Source organism: Callorhinchus milii, unplaced genomic scaffold (genome assembly GCF_018977255.1).
Source record: "Callorhinchus milii isolate IMCB2004 unplaced genomic scaffold, IMCB_Cmil_1.0 Scaffold24, whole genome shotgun sequence".
NCBI classification, from domain to species: Eukaryota; Metazoa; Chordata; class Chondrichthyes; order Chimaeriformes; family Callorhinchidae; genus Callorhinchus; species Callorhinchus milii.
In genome coordinates this window covers 7,333,805-7,351,876 of record NW_024704765.1, presented here as the reverse complement: position 1 = coordinate 7,351,876, position 18,072 = coordinate 7,333,805, and the positions used below count along the sequence as shown (strand labels likewise).

At 41.1% G+C, this 18,072-nt stretch overlaps 1 protein-coding gene across 2 annotated transcripts in view; it reads left to right on the top strand.

Moving 5' to 3' along the window:
• rerea (arginine-glutamic acid dipeptide (RE) repeats a) overlaps positions 1-18,072 on the top strand; it is a 167,114-nt gene that overhangs the window by 5,714 nt on the left and 143,328 nt on the right. The gene's annotated exons all lie outside the window — the stretch shown is intronic.

The following is an 18,072-nucleotide window of genomic DNA, read 5'->3' as shown; positions in this document are numbered from 1 at the left end:
GTTTTGACGATTGGTGTGTGTATGTGCCCGTGTGTGTATATATGTACATTTGTGTGGGTAGGTGTTGCAAGTGTGAATTTTTTGAGTGTTGTGTTGGCAAGACCGTATTTGGAAAATCTTACCTTCAAAGAGATGTAGATGCATTACAAAAAGTCAGATTCTAATGATTATTCCTGGACTTTGACCACAATGCAGTGAGGGGAATCTCAAAATACTCAGATTATTTTGTTTAGCAAACAGAAGATTAAGGAGATATGCGTCATGTTAGTCTTGAATTGACATCTGTGTATGTTTTCTTTGAACTGCTTCAAGAAAGTTTAATGAAGATCTGCTTTCAACAAATTACCGACCAAAAAGTTTAGAAGGAACTTCTTGCTTACGGTGATAAGAAGTTGCCGATTCGTCCCACAATAGATAGTCTGAATGTCAACAATCCCTAAATCAACATTGGTCATTAAGCGCTCCGAGACGCTGCCTGGCGTGAAGGGCGTTATATAAATGGAAGTTGTTGTTGTCATTCACTTCATGACTGTTTGTAGGATTTCGCTGGGCGCAGATTGGCTGCTGTTTGTCTAAATTATTATTGCCACTGCTGAACGGGCTGTATGGTTTATTTTGTTTGTTACATCCGTGTTCTGAAGATAATTTTGGGGCATTTGTTCTTTCCCGTTTTCATTAACTTCTCAGTACGCCTTTTCAAGTTTTTCATTTTGAAGGTGTGTGTTTTCATCCTAATTAGGGCGAATGGTTAAGTGTGTTGCTTTGCATTGCTGTTTTATTCTTAAAGGGAAATCGCTTGATGATGATGTTGAGACTAAGTGTAAAGCAGCTAAGAATCTTATACTACTCTGACAGTGCTAATGAAGGTTCACAGGGGGTTATATTCTCATTATTACCAGTATTGCCTCTATCATAGCTTTGTACTTATACTATATGATAGAAGTGTAACTACGGTGAACATGGTATACAGTAAATAAAGCCTTTGATGAAAATCTCAAATGGGGAAATGGCTTTCAACACGTTTTTAAATCTATAAATATAATGAAAGGTGCATCAGTTTTATGAAGGGTGAGACTTGGATCTAGATTAATTGGCTTTTTGGTAGCCACCTGGCATAACACTGAAACCTGTTGTGTGACGAAAACACGTGCATTTATCAGAAACTGAGGAGACCAGGCTAGTTTTTTTTTATCATGCTATAAGTATGAGAACTTGGTATTTCTTTTCTATTTATTACAAAAATTACAATTTATTTCAATTTGGAAAGTTTTTCAGCTGTGGCACCCGTTCAGAAATCTGGCTTTGTGCAGTATGACTAGTATCTAAACTTCTCTTTATTTTTAAAGGGATGAGCTCATGCCTCTTATTCCCTGCCCCGCACCATCTCAGAGCCTCCTGGTTATTATCTGAAAGAGGTTTATGGATCAGCCAGGTGATATATATTGACTATTTTCTCAATTGTGCCTTTTCCCAAGTGTGATTTGAGAGTACCTTTTCCTTTTCTCTGCATGTGAACAATTTTCTCTTTTCATTTTCTCAGTGAAGATAAAACGCTGAATAATTTATGTTTGGACGAAGCACGACAGTGTTGTATGTGTCCCGTGTTGTTGTTTTTTCAAGCTGAGGTGTGTGCATGAGTTGCTGTGGCGTTTGTGTACAAGCCTAAAGCCAATCTGGGACCACACACATTGTAGGAATCTGTTCCTGACCATCTGTTATTTCATATAAAATATATCTTGACTTCAAGTCTTGCTCGAGTGTGCAGACAAGGTTTGAAATTCCTATTGTTTATGCGCCCAAAGGCATGCAGATAATATGTAGGGTACATAAAATCAAATGTACCTGCTGTGAGGCTTGTAAAAAGAATGAATAAGTAAAGCTGCAGCTGCCTGGATAATATTTTTTATATTAGGAATCCTGGATTGTTTGCGAATGAGGTTTCGTAATGCTGACTAGTCTTTTAAAGCTTCTAAAGTACAAAACTGTTTTGTTGTTCCAATAACACCAGCACACATCAGTCGCCAATTGAATGTTCTGTTCACATGTAGTACGTGGTTCGGGACGTAGAAATAAAAGACTTTTGTTGAAGTGCCCAGGATATTTTTAAACTAAGTACAAGAGGCCACTTGCCCATTGAGCTGCGGGTAACTTTTAAGTTTCATCAACCAAGATGACAGATATAAATTGAGTCATTTGATGCAGTGATTGCGGCCTTTTGTTGGTTTTCCTGATATGCATGGATCTAAAAGAACACAACAACAACTTGCATTTATATAGCGCCCTTCATACCACACGACATCTCAGAGACTGATCTCTTGCAAACAGATCCCTTTATTTAGTGATTATAGTCCAATTGCAAGACTCATTCATGTCAACTTTATGCATTAAATGTTTACAAGAGAAGCATTTATTATTTTTTATTTTGTACTTTATGTACTGTTTAAAAATGAGACTTTGCCCACAGCAGTGATGGCACCTTTGCTGTGCACTTGACTTCACTGGCACTAAAGCTATCTTACGTGTTGCTAACACTGTTATGTTCAGACCCAAAGCTGGAATTTGGAAGCACTGCCTCTTGTTTGTGTAACTGCTCATTTTCTATGCTGTGCAGATGAAAGGAAATCCTGGCTTGCAATCCAGCCCACCTCAATGATTTGTATTATATTACCATTTGTCAGGCTTCTTGTGTTATAGTTAGTTGGCACGCTGTGCTTTTTTTTTAAAAAAAGAAGAGAAATCTGTGTTTGTGCCAACAGATGACGTGCTGTTATATGTATAGTTCGAATAAACACACCGTTTTTTTTTAGCTGTTTTAATGTAAAAGAGGTCATGTGTTTCAAAGTAAGCCCTACTAAATTGGAGGGAGGTAGCCAACAACTACAAGAAATTACATTTGTATAGCGCCTTTCACTTCGGGAGGATGTCCCAAGGTGCTGATTATATCAGCCAGGCTGGTGGAAGCCAAGTTTCTTGATGAGTGCGATGCCCGCTCAGGAACCTACCCGTCTCCTGTTATGGCAGGAGGTCTACATTTAGTTCGTATGCAATATATGAACCCTCCAGAAATTGTTTTGATTTGTGCCAAATGTTTACGTCATTTTCGTTCCGAGGTTTTTTAAAAAAAATAAAAGTTCTTATTTACTGGTGTAAGACCAGATGACACCGAACAACTACTGTATTTGAGCGTGCAGATAAAATGCTGCTTGAGCAGATTCCTACATGTGCATTGCAGACCTTCAGAATGAAGTATTGTTGGAACATTACTCCATCCAAAACGATTACAGCAATATTGCATACGTTTGATTTACATACGCGCTCTCCCATGCCCATCCTTCCTTCAAGGTTGGGTTTCTAAGGAGGCTGTCTGCATCAGTTACTCAAGTGTTTACAAGCTTCTCACAGCCGTGAAAGCTGTAGGATTGAACTTGATTGTGATGGTTCCTTCTCTTTCGCTCTCTCTCTCTCTCTCTTTCCCTCCCCCAAGCCTTCCCCCACTCCAAATAATACTAATATTAATAATCCTTTCATAAGCGACTTATGTGAGTCTGGGAGAAGTTCAAGGTAGGATCGTTCTGGTTGTAAGACAGTATGCCAGTGAGCTGCCAGGGGCTGACCTTGACTGTACATTGCTCTTGCTCTGATTGGCATTTTTCTTCCATAACTGTTACTACTCTTCAAATTAACTCATAGAGAGATTTTGATGTGTTTAGGCACTAATATCAAGTATTGCAATGTATTTTATTGTAAGCTGGGACACGGGTCAACATTACGAACATCTGTGTAATACATTGGCTTGTGCTTAATGGCCCTTTCTCTCCCATTCTTGTTTACATTTTTGCCTTTTGCCACTTGAGGTCTCCCACCACCATGTGCCATTCTCTGGGTAAATGGCTCGTTCTTAAACTTTCACCAGCGACTGTCATGAGACTCAATAGGAGATGATTGAGTGCAAGTTAGGATGACGTGGACACTTTTTGTGCCTTTGTGGAATAGTTTAGTTGCTCTCATCTGATGCCACAGTGTAGGTCAGGCTTCCTATTGTACTTGTAAGAATTTCAGGCATCCACTTGGGCTAAGGGAGGATAATCAAACTTGGTGCCTTTGTCCTGGTAATTGTATTTCAAGTCCTTTTTACTAATAAAATTTCCAGTTATGCTTTTGTCCTTCTGAATCTTTACTGCATGGATTTTTTTTGAAAAGTAAATGTAGCGTGCGCATGCATTGAAGCACACAATGTATTTCTCTGCAGATAAGTAAGCCTTGAAAATGAACTGAATCGAAAATTCTTTCTGTTTTTTTTGCAGAATTCAGTTTAAATGCCTTATTTTCAAAGTAATTTTGTACTAATTTGTGCCTTTGCGACATTGTGCAGGGAGAATGAACCCGCAGTCCCAAAGTCTTCTTTTCATACTTCAGAGAATTGTACGACTGCACTGTTTTTTAAAATCTTTTGTGGACTTTTGTTTCATGCTCATCAAAGAGAGGGACGTAAGTGATGAAATTGGGCGAAAGAACAATTTTGAGTCATTTCTGCTGAAAGGGAACTTGGTTTAATCACTCTGAGACGCTACCCTGCATGGAGGGCGTTGTAAAGTGCAAATTGTTGTTGTTGTGGAGGCAAACAAACTGCATGCTGAACCTTGCTCTCCTGATTCTTTTACATTTTTGGTAAGATTTTAACTTTGAGTGAACGATGCCAAGACTATCAAAGATAATTTTTTATTCGGAATCTGATTTTGGGTCAGTCGTCTCAAAGATCAGGTGATAGGTCAGATGCAGTGTAAAATTCTACCCAGTACTGTGTCCCCACAAAAATACGCAGTCAACTCACTTTACAGTATATTCTGTGAAGCGCTTCGATACGTATCGAAGACGTGATGAGGCGCTATATCAAATGATTATTATTTCTACCGAACAGTTCAGTGCATTGAAGAATAAGTGCTTCTGCTGAAGCAGAATTCATAATTTCTTTTAAAATCCCCCCCCCTCCCCCAAAAAGGAATATTGAAAGCGAGCAGGAGATACTGAAATGCCCATGCCTAACATGGATGGATTGGTAACCAGGCCCTCACCAACAGCTACCAATGCATAGCACCTCTTTATCTCCGATTGTCTCCTACTGCTTGCTCTCTCCATTCAGCTTACTCCAATTTTATTTGTTGTCTCCCCCACCCCCCCCCCCAACCCTATGCGCCTAACCTCTGGAACTCCCTAAGTCTCTGTCTTAAAGTCTCACTTCAAAACCTACCTCTTTGAATGTGCTTAAGGCCAACTCTTTCCTCTCCCTTGCTCTGCATCCAACCCTGTATCTGTAAAGTACTCAGATGTTGCCCTACGTGAAAGGCATTATATAAATGCGAGTTGTTGTTGGGATTGGAGTAAAATGCTGCATGGACCCGGTGGTCAGAATAGTCTTTCTGTGCTGCATCATTCTGTGATTCCATGACCTCAGCCTGAATTCCAAAGAGTATTTACCACTGGAGTCTGTTAGCCACAGTAACTGTTCATGTGAGTGAGTCTGCCAGATAATGGGCAGTTTTGTGCTGTGGGCTTATGGGCACCAGGAAATGGGTTAACTGGGTTAAGACCGCTCAGATTTAATTTACTTATAACTCTTACAGCTGGCAGAGGGGAGAGAGAAGTCTTTCATCTCATCAGTCTGGCCTCGAGTTGAACCCTAGTCTCAGATGAATGGACCGTATTTTAATTCCCTGTGGTGCAAAGTCCCCACCCTTTCCTTTTTAGAAAGAAAAACTTCCCCTGGGTGTATTGTGGCTCATGTAATTCCAGTGGGCTTGTTTTCGTTTAAACTGTCCTGAGGAAGAAGTGACTTTTTCTTTGTAGTGTAAAATCTCCATTTCGGTTGATTTGAAATCGTTCTGGGATTTACGTTACAGAGATGAGAGGTGATTCTGCAATGTCCTGAGTGCCCAATGCCGTGGATTTTCCCGATTTACCTTCCGGGGTGGATTCCACAGCACTGGTGCAACACGGATGAGCAACTGTGCGCGTGCAGTTATTTCAACATTGTCTTTGTGACTTGTTTTCTGACTATCTTTCCCATGGAGCAGAGTGTAGTTTGAACTTTGGGAGCTCCTGATTTTTTTTTCCGGGGGTGGGATGGGTCGAGTGGAGAAAACTTGAGAAACATTGGAGGTAATTTATTCTGAACGTGTTCCAGTTGGCAATGCTGGGTCCGGACACAATGATGTGCAAGATCGGAAAATACCATTAACGTCCATCTAGTTGCTTCAGGTGGGTGGGGGGGAGGGAGCAAATGAAGTGCTTATTTCAAGACAAAGTCACAATGACTAATACAAACCTGTGGATAATTGCATTGGAATTGGAAGAAGACGTGCAGGTCAGTTTTCCCATTGTGAAATGTCTATTCGTGGCTTACTCATTTTGTAATAAATTGCAGGATAAGGCTGGATGGATACAGGCAGAAATTGCAAAGAGGTGAAGGAAGATCAACAAAGTGGTGGTGTATTTTTCCATGAAAACAAGAATTGATGGATGTTGTCAAAAACGTACGAAACATGCAGTGCTTTAAAATTGCTTAAAATATTTCTGATAATAGTTACGCAGTCAGGGGCATATTTTTCTTCTCTCTCCTTCCCTTCTTTCATTGAGGCCGCTGACTCAGGCTTACTTACTGTTCCACAGTCATCATTCACCCAATGGTGTAGTGCCCAAATGAGCATTCATCTTCATAACTTTTTTTTTGGTCAGCTGGGTGTCCTGACACGTATGGAAATCAAACCCATTACCATGCTTAAGTTAAGAGTATCCAAACTAAACTGAGAATTCCGTGCATCCCGCCTACACAAGGAACTCCCAGAGATAGATTGTTGGGATGGAATGCGCACTCTCTGCCGGGAGGGACACATCCTGTTTACCTTATTCAGGAAAGTATTAGACACAGGTTGGCAAGAGCCAAGGATCGACGACCCCAAAGAATGTCTTGGGGTGCTGCTAAAACCAGCTAAAACCGCATAGCTTGCCTGCTGCTTGTCCAGCAGGCAAGCTATGGTAGGGTAGGGCCACCCTACCCTTTGGCTTTCATGGTTAACAGGAACTGAGTGGGAGGATTCCTTGCCCTACCCTTCGAAGTCCTGCCAATAAGCCAGGCTGACATGAGCCCTGGAGTACTGCTACTCACCTACTGAGACTGCCACAGAGGGTTGTCTCTGTCCTAACATTCCCTTGCCAAACATGTCACCTTGGAGCCCTCTCAGCTTCAAGGAGACTCCGCTTATAAAAAAATAAAACATACTTCACATTATCCCCTCGATGTAACGCCAAGTAGAACGCTCAGTCATGCTGTAGAAGTCAAAGATTCATCTCTAAGCTTCTCTGAGTGTAGAGTGTATATAACGGATTGGAAGGCTGCAGTACATTTGAAATGTTCAGACAACATAAATCACGAATGCCAACACAGAGTTTATGTTGCATGTTTTTTTTTAAACCCCTTTCATTTCCTTCCCCCTTCCCTAGTCCTGGATGTGGTTCCACACGTGGCTGATGCCCTCCATTATCTTGCTAAAAGAAGCCCAACAACTGCATGTGTGAGCCTGGACTCAATGGCAGCCAATTCAACCTTCCCAGCCGGGTCTGTGTGTGCACTTCCAACAGGGGCCACTGGATTATGTTCTTGGTTATGCACTTATTGACTGAGATATTGCATGAGCTGGAATTGGTGAATTTCTATTTATGTAAAATGTAAATAAAGGATAGTAGATAACTTGACATCTTTCGACAGTAATCTTCTTATTAATAATCCTTGCATTTGATACAGTGCCTGATCAAGTCTTCAAGACTTCTCAAAGCGCTTTCCACAATATACTGTAAAGTGAATTGACTGTATATTTTGTGGGCAAAATGCAGCAACCAATTGAGCACCGCAGTGTTTCACACGGTCCCACAACAGTCGTTGACTGAGTGACCAAATTCTTATCATTTATTTTATTTTTTGGGGAGGGATTATCACCCCCGGGAAAAGCGATCCGCGAATCGACTAACAACCAAGCTCCTACTTACTGCTCAGTAAACAGAGGCATATGGTATAACGAAAGTTTTGGTATTGAGGGTTTTTCAATGACTTTGTAAACCACAGGAACAAAGCTTGAATGGTTTAGGGTGGTCAAAACTGAGTTTGAGATGGGATTACGTCTTCAAACTGTTCCCACGTATCAATTTTCTAAAGTAAAGTTGGGATTCCTGGAGCCAGTTTCATTCCATTTTGGCCGATTTGATTTATATATAAAAAAAGCAATAATGGGTAAAATAGCAGCTGGTGTGCGAGTAGTGGCGTCTGCATAAAAAAATGAATCGGGAGTGTGATGTAATCACCACATGTTCAAGGTGATAATTAAAAACCGATTCACCAGAAAATGACACTGTGCGTATATATGCTAAGATTATGCATTTTTGGATTAATTAGCACAGCAGACTAAGGAAATAATGGGTAAAAATACAGAAAGAAAAGACTTTATTGACTAATTAGGAATGAACGATTTTGGAGCCTTGAGGGGAAGCAGAGCTCTTGTAATTAAGAACTTTCTAAACTACTTGAATTTTTTTGATGCTTTTTAACTTTTTGTATTAAGTCCTTTGATTTCCTGTACAATTACTTAATTTGACTTTGCAATATTGATTTAATGGATCTTGTGGGAAAAGCAGCAGATGATTATGTGGGTAATATGATCATTTGACTTTCATATAGTCTGTTCGTGCATTGATTACAAATCAATTTTTTTAAATAGAATTTTTATATCTCAATAGACTTATCTTAAGTTGCACACTTTTAACTTTGCTGTTCCTTTCAGAAACCTTAATTATAAGCATTTCTGTCTGAAAATACTACATCAATTCTTTTAGGTTTAATTTGCAGCCTATTGAACGCATAGGCTGTGTATTTTAAGCGGCAATGACAAATTAATTTGAGCATGAACTCTCTTGACTTATTTTCCTCCCTTCCCGGTCAATGTTTTCCGCTCCTTTCCTCACCATGAATTCATTCAAATTTTTTTGGGGGGATGGGGGGGGGGACACGACAGAGGTCGATTGATGGAGCGGGGAGTGGGGCAAGCCTATATACTCACTCTGAAAGTTTCAATACCCCAGCAGAGCTTATTGGATAACGGTTATAATTGGGCAGCTAATTCTCCTCTGCAACTGAGGGATGCTGAGGTCCATTGTTAGCCATTCTTCTCCCCAGTTCGCCCCCACCTCCTGCCCCACACCCACTGCTGGACTAACTGAGAGCCACTGGTCAAAGTGTTCTTTGCCTACTTCTGGTGACACGTCACCTTTTAGCTTCTGCCAACCATTCCCCAACTGCCAAAAACAAAGTCCCTTCAACGAGAGAGAGAGATTGGTGTACTCAGTAAAGACCTTATTTTCCATTCTCTCTTTGTGGACTGTTTAATCTCCTCTCCTGCTTTATCTGCCCCAGTCCTAGCTTTGCAGCTGTTTCTCAGCTACTCGCCAAATCGGGTTATTTTTGCGATAAATGTAATTTGTTCTATTTGTGCTGTGCAAGAATTTGAGGATATTTTGAAGCTTAGGAAGCAGCCCATATTATATATAAGAATTAGTAAGACCCCAATAACATTTGAAGCGTGTTTCTGCTCATGCTTTTATTTGGTTATTTCAATGGCTTTGTGATTTTCTGAGTTTCAGCCAGAACCTGAGCTCCTGGATGGAACTCCATTCCCGGAGTCATGGAGCACCACTTAGCTTCATTATTTTGAAGTATTGCTGAGATTATTGTTGACAACCGTGTGTAACGGCACACAAGTCCCTCTGATGCAGAGTAGAGTCAGGTACAGTGCAAAGTAGACTCCCACGCAAAGGTTCTGAAGGAAGCTGAGCGAGGGATTGTGTTAATTGTCTTAAAAACGTATGTAAATCCTCAATGTCCTCAATGCGTGCATGAATTGTGTACAAATCGGATTTCATAGGATTGTCGAATGTTGCAGCAGCTTTGGACCATCGGATGGATCTGAGCTGGTGTCATTCTCCACACAAGCCAGCTATTGTATTCCCACACCTTTACTTGCTTCCTACACTCGTTAATATTCCAGCATCTATCTAATTGCCCTGTAAAATATGGGCTTCACTTCAAAATTTATGGGCTTCACTTCAACGATTTGTGGCAGAAATGTTCACCTCCTGTGTGAAGATTTTGTTCCGTACCTTTCCCTTTAATTCCTTTTGTGATTACCTTAAATCTATAGGCACCCTTATTCCTGACTCGCTGACCAACGGAAATAATCCATTACTATTTATTCTAGCATAAACTCTTTGTAATATTGAAGATTTCAATTAGGTCGTCCGTACCACCACCTTCAACATCATCTTCTATAATTTCTTCCCTGTATTTTCCAAAAGAGGGCTGAATTAGCTTTATTTTAATGCTGCTTCCTTCCACGAACTGGCTGAATTTGGTGTGGATGGTGATGGCAGAAAGTTTGATTAAAAGCAATCTGTACTTTGACTGTAAACTAGTACACATAGTGGTGAATATTACAATGCTTACTGAGTGCTGGTCGAGTTGAACTGAGCTTCACTTTTTCTGAGTAAAATACTGCACTTTGGTGCAGTTATATTCCAGGCAACTCTCTGTTTCTAAACTTAGCAGTGGAAATTTGCTCCACGGTACTTAAATCGGATAATCGAAGTCTTCAAATCTCAGTTGGGTTTTCCTTTTCAGCACTGCACTTTACACAGATCATTGAACTTGAAAAGCAAAGTGTAAGATTTAAAGACTGCATTCAGCTGTAGGACACTTTGGTAAATGAATTCCTTGTTATTAACAGTGTGGCAAGAGCGTGACAGCAGCATTGTAAAAGGGTTAGGACCCAACTTCCCACCTGTGCTCCCCTCGACAATACCACTTTGGTCTTCATTTGACAACCAGGGCCTCGCACAATGTCTCCTGGAACTATGCAGTGCACAAATGTGCGTTTGCTTCGCCCACCACCTCCCTGTTAATATTGATCTCCTGATGCAAAGCATAATTTCCTGCTGAGAAGGTGGTAATGTGTCCTGCTCCCAGGCCTCTGTAGACCATCTTGATTTGGATGGCTGGGAGCCATGGAAAAGCCAACCAGCCAGTCCCAACTTGTTAGCATTGATAAATTAGTTTCCCTGTTTGTGTGGAATTTTGTGGCTACTGCGTAAAAGAAAGAACTTGTCATTTGTATAGCTCAAATCATAGCAGGGGCTCTTTAACATCCACCTAAACAGGCAGACAGGACATTGGTTTAATATCTTGTCAAGGAAAGGCATCTCCAATAATTCAGCACTGCTCCAGCATTGTAGTGCACTGCAGTGTTTGCCGACCTAGTCTGTGAGCTGAAAGTCCTGACCTGGCAATACCAACCGAGCCAAGCTGACATCTGGTGATTTTTAACAAGCGACTTAAAAATGATTGAGACTTTCTATTCGTCCATTCTGACAAAATCCCTGATGGAATCGTGTTTAATTTTGACATTGCTGTCAACGCTGTGAGCTTTTGTGTTGGTTGAGATGGCGGGTGGTAGAGGTGGGGAATGGAATACATCCCCTCAATGGGCATTACTGTCTGTATCTGAGCAATTCCGAATATCTTGTGCATCAACTAAAGCTTCCTTTCAGGTCACCTGTCACTGTACCATCACACGTGCACCAGCCATCCTTACAGCCTGTCTGAATTGGGTTGCCAATTTATGTGAATTTTTCTGTGCTTTTGATCTATGCACCTCAGCGTAAGGTCGAGAGTGCACAAGCCCTTTTCATGTTAGAAAGTTTCATTGTAAAGTCGCTGATTCATGGTTTAATTTCCAATTCAAACAGTTATTGGACACAGCCGCTGTACACTCGGTTAACCGTGCATGCATTTCAAAGAGGTCCACTATTCTATTCCCCACGAACACACCAATTTCCACTCGCACCGCACCTTTCGTGTTAAAGAGAACACCTGAAAGCCCTTTACAAGGACTGAGCAGGAGCCCGAGCTGAAAGGAGGATAACGGGTGGCTGGCGTGAGGAAGGTGGCTGAAACCAACGACCAAGACGATCATCTGTTTTCTATTTGGCTTGGGTGCAAGGTGGATAATGAACTCGAAGAGCCTTATTCCAGCATCCTGCTTGCGCCAAGTTCACTCACTGAGATCAGGCCAAAATCATGTTGCGGTTTTGGACTGTTTTTTTCCTTAGCTAGAAATGGAACTTGATCACATTACGAATGCAGATAAATATTAAACGACAATATAGCGATTCCTTCCTGGAGAAGTATGTTTTAATGGCAATAAAGTAGATGCTTGAGTGCCCCCCTCTCCCCCCCACCGCCTTCGTGATGAAGAATTACACACAAATTCTTTGAGGGGAAGACTCCATCAGAGTGATATCAAAACCATGAATCATTTATATTGACCTGGAGCTAAAGCAATGCTTGCATTTTTAATTGGGGATAATTATATTTCATAAACACTTTATAAAGAATCAATCTTAAGTGTTTAGTGTAGCATCAATGTTTTTCTTGCTACTTTTGAAAATAATGCTTTTGCGTTGGTTTGTTCCTGGTGCTCGAGGACAGTACTGCATATTGAAGATTTGTCTTCTTACTTTCCCTACAATTTCTCCCCTCTGGATGAGATAAAAGTAAGAAAACTAACGCAAAAGCATTATTTTTAAAAGTGTTTTAGGCAACCAATCAACATTCTAAAATATAAACTATTTTGAATTGTGTTCCACTATATAGCTTCTCTTCTGCACTGGTTAGTGAGAGCTAAAATTACATTTGTATAGCGCCTTTCACGTCGGGAGGATGTCCCTAGGCTATGGACAGTCAGAGTTTTGAAAGCAGCGATTTTAACTGTTAAGTAAATAAAAAATAGTTTTCAGAATTGTGTTTTCCTTGGAAGTTTCTGTGGACATATGTTTTTGTAAATAGTGTAATTATGATCATTATCTGCAGCCGTTTCCCCATGCTGTGCATATGACATTTTGTGCCTTAAGTTTGAAAATCTTCTGAAGTCTCATGTTTATTGTAAAGCCTTCTGAAATTAAACCATTTAATGCATTTTCATTGTCTAGTTACTGCAACAGTAAGGGATGCATTAATTATAGATTGACAGATACTTCCTGGATAAATTATCTGCTCAAATAGTGCAAATCTTTTGAAAGTCTAATCATTTTTGTACATGCTTCCTCTCGGTGACGTGATTTGCAGACATGGGGGAGTCAAATTCCATCCTATTACCCCCTCGCCCCGCTCCCCATCCCCAAGAGGATAGAGTTCAAAATTCTCGTCCTCGCCTTCAAACCTCTTCAAGGCCTTGCTCCTTTCTACCTCTGATCTGCTGATGCCATGTCAATCTGTCCGGTCCCTCTGCTCAGCAGGCTCTGGCCCGCCCCACCATTGACGGTCAGGTTTCAGCCTCTCTGCCCCCACCCTTTGGAACTCCATCCCACGATCCCTTCGCCTTGTTTCCTCCGTTGCTTCCTTCAAGGCACGTCTCAAGACTCTCCTCTTCGATTGCGCCTTCGGCCACATTCCTACCCTCCCGACTGCCCTCCTACTGTCCAGCGCCTTGGGACATCCTCCCGACGTGAAAGACGCTATACAAATGTAATTTGTTGTGGTACACAGTATGTTTTTAAGATTGCACCACATTACTTATTTTATGGCAAACAATAGCATTCACTGGGAATTCCAGATTTGAAGTGGTTCAGTTACCTTCGGGATTATCTGGTAATACTGCTAGACATTGTAGAGCCTGCAAAGTTGCATCAATTCTCCATGTAAACGCGCCCAAGAAAGTGTATTGAATTATAGCGGTTGACCTCAACTATGTACTTTAGAAGTATGGTGGGGGAGGGTGGAGCTGGGGAAGGAATATTGTTGCAATAAAACATCACTTAAATCAGCATTTGTTGGATAGATTTTGTCCTGTCCTCGTAAAAGACTGCACCGATCGGGTTGATCCCGGCATTAAGAAAACATTTGAGTAATTGGTTGTGACAGATGCCCAGAGATCTCTGGAGTGCAGTGTGACTGTTACGGAAGGTGCACAGTATAGCCCAATCCTAGCAGGAGTTAATTCCCTTGAGTAATTGGCTTTGATGGATACTGGTTGCTGCAATAATACTGATGTGCGAGCTTGTGTGAGCTGAATAATGCCATCTAATGCCGTAAGGATTCTGTGGCTATCAATATATTTTGAGCTTTCGTTCACTTGTGCTGTCTTTCCCTTCCTCTTCTCTTCTCTTTCCCCAACTATGGCTTGACTAAAGCGAATGGCTTTTGCAAATAATTGAAAGTCCACTGACACACGAAGAAGGAAGTACTTTTTTTCATTTCTATAATTCTTTATATGTTGAATGTTTCGAAACCTTTTCAATAGCAAGTGAATAGTTTTTGGGTGGGTGGTGGGGGGGGGTTTGTAGGCAAATCTGACAGCAATCTTTTCTAAGCAAAGTCCTAGTTTATTGTTGCATAAGATCGCTGATGTATTGGGTGCAATTTTTAAAAGTCATGGGCAGGAGCACAGATAGAGCATAATATTTTCCCATCTAAAATACATAAAATACAATTCATAGAATCGTAGAATCATAGAATGTTACGGCACAGAAGGAGGCCATTCGGCCCATCGAGTCTGTGCGGCTCTTTGACAGACTGACTTTTATTAACCCCACTCACCAGCTTTCTCCCCATAACCCTGCAAACCTGTCTTCTCCAGATACCTATCCAGTTCTCTCTTAAAAGCTGTTATCGAATCGGACTTCACTGCCCTTTCGGGCGGATCATTCCAAATTCTAACAACTCGCTGAGTGAAAAAATGTCTTCTAACCTCCCCTCTGCTTCTTTTGGTAGATATCTTAAGACTGTGACCACGAGTCACAGACACACCTACCAGCGGAAACAGCTTTTCCCTATCTCGCCTGTCGAAACCTTTCATGATCTTGAAGACCTCTATCAGGTCCCCGCGTAACCTTCTCTGCTCTAATGGGAAAAGTCCTAACTTCTCCAGCCTGTCCTCATAGCTAAGGTTCGTCATTCCTGGTATCATTCTCGTGAATCTCCTCTGCACCCTTTCCAGTGCCTTAATGTTCTTCCTGAAGTAAGGTGTCCAGAACTGGACGCAGTACTCCAGCTGAGGCCTAACCAGTGTTTTGTACAGATTAAACATAACCCCTACTCTTATACTCTATGCCCCTACTAATGAAGCTCAGTACACCAAATGCCCTTTGTCCTATCTACCTGCTCTGCCACCTTCAATGAATCGCTTACTTGAACGCCCAGATCTCTCTGTACGTTCACCCCTCTTAAGATTGAGCTCCCAAGCCTATATTGCCTCCTATCATTTTTCCTCCCTAAGTGTATCACCTCGCACTTATCTACATTGAAATCCATCTGCCACATGTCAGCCCATTCCACCATTCTGTGTGTGTCTGCCTGCAGTCCGTCACAATCTTCTTCACTATTTACTACCCGACCTAACTTGGTATCATCTGCAAACTTGGAAATAGTGCTCCCTATGCCCAAGTCCAGATCATTAATATATATTAGAAAGAGCAGTGGTCCCAATACCGATCTCTGGGGGACACCGCTGCACACCTCCTTCCATTGCGAGAAACACCCATTAACCACCACCCTCTGCATTCTGTCACTCAGACAGTTCCTAATCCAAACGGCTACTGTCCCCTTAATACCGTGGGCCTCCAGTTTTTTTTATTAACCTCTTAATTAACATTGCTATTAGCATCTTTCATGTTGGGAGGATCAGAGAATCATAGAATCTTACAGCCTGTGCCAGCTCTTTGGTTGCCTCAAAGTGGATGAAAAATGCCAGATGGCCCTCGAACTGGGTGATTTTGTTTACCGAAATACATGATTTGCCTTCTTGAAGTTGACAAGAATTATCTGTACCATAGGAGGAGGAGTTATTTGTTCCCCTCATAAACAGATTGAAATTATCAATATTTGATATTGATATCAAATGTTGCAAATGAGAGGGTTGCTGATGTGCTGGAAGATATACTGCCGATTTTAATACTGATAGCATTACATTTCAAATGATGGGGGGTAGGAGATAAACCTACAGCTGTTCTCCTGTGGTTCTGAGTGAGTTGGCCGCAAAGGGTGGCACATACAAGCTGAACAGCAGTTCTTGTTAAATGTGTGCGAGTTTAGTCACTGTTTCTGAATTTGCCACACTTCCTAAATTTGTTTCATTGAGCACAGAAATTGGTCTTTCTGTGCCCATGTTTATATCGCTAATTAGAGCAATACAGGTTGTAGCACAGATCCCTCAGATACACCACTAACTACATCAACCCAATTCATGAAACGTCCTTTTACCGCCTACTGGCTGTCTTCTACATTTCAGCTAACTCTCTATCTGTGTAAACAATTTGCCTTTGTTAGCATCTGCCTTAATTTTCTTAACCAGTCTCTTATGAGACATCTTGTCAAGCACCTTCTGATAATCTATATGTACAGCAACTGTATTCCCTTTATATCCATATTCTGTGACATCCTCAGATTTTAATTAGATTAGTCAAGCATGACCTACTCTTTATAAATCCACGATGACACTCCCATATCGATTTCTTGCCTTTCTACCAGTTCACAAATTCCATCCCTTATTCTGGTCTCACATTTACCCACGACTGGAATAACACTAATTGTCCCAGAATTTCCAGGATTATCCATTTTTAGAACGGTTGTAATATTTTAATCAGGTGTAACATTTAACGCACTTTAAGCATAATTCCTGCTTCCAGTGATTGTTCAAAGATTGTGGCCATTTTCTCGGGTATCAATATTCAGGGATGGATACCTGGTGACTTTTCTACTTTATAGATCCACAAAAACTTTCTCAATATAATAATAATTATCCTTGCATTTGATATAGCGCCTTACAACGTCATTGAGACATCTCAAAGCACTTCATAGAATATACTGTAAAGTGATGAGGTCTCAGCAAAAACTGTTCCCGAGTGCATACAGCATTCATGAAATATCGTCTGTTTACTTGAAGACGCTTATTACTATTAATTATTATTAATAAATGAATAGCATGTTCTTGCCAATCATTTTTTCTGGCTTCACTGTGCTTGCATGGAGCCTGATCAGCGTTTTCTATCCAGTCTGACGTGTCCCTGCTGTGATGACAGTGATGATATAAATAGGATGAGTTTTGATCCAAGAATTGCCAGTGGCCAGGGCAAACTGCATTCAAATTGCACTGGGCACCGACTCATGTGAAATCTCGTGTTGCCTGGGTGTCAGAAATTACAAAGAAGGCAGCCCCACTCCTTAGATCTGGTCAGGTAAACAGCTCTGAGGAGTGAATGAATGGTCGGGCGGGGTGATTATTGCGATGTTTAATTTTTTTGGGCCAATATTTGATTTTCAGTATGCTCGAGGTATCAGCACAAACTGTTCCTGAGTGTGTCCAGCGTTCATGAAACATCCTCGTTTATCTGCTTCAAAATGCTTTGCACCTACAAAGTGGAGTGCATATGCTGACTGCACTGCAGTCATTCTGGAAAGAAGGTGATTAGATGTCAGTAATCAGTACAGGGAAAATGCTGATCCTTATCACAAGCAAGTGTCTAGGTTAGAAATCAAGTAGTGAGCATCTTCAGCTGTCCGAGATTTATGTAGTCGATCTTCAAAGCACAAGATACACTCCGCTTCAGTTTAAAAAAAGATTAGGATGATTGACAAAACTGAAAATCATTGCATTTTATAAAAATTCTTTCATTGATGAGTGTTGGACTCACTTTGATCAGTTCCGGATTGGCAGTCTTATGACCTCACCCATTGATTGATCTGTTGGAGGCACTGAACATGATTTTTCGGACTCCCAAGGCTTATAAGAAGTCTTGTGTTGCTTACCGAAATGTTCGGTCTGAATGAACTTAAGTGGAGTGAGCTGCTTCACACCCACAGCGAAATGTGGTCGATCAATGATCAGCACTGAACTTTTTTTTCCAATGTCAAGTTTATTTGGCACTTATTGCATTGAGTGGTACTAAATTTCAAAAGTTGCGTTGTATTATCAAACTATAAAA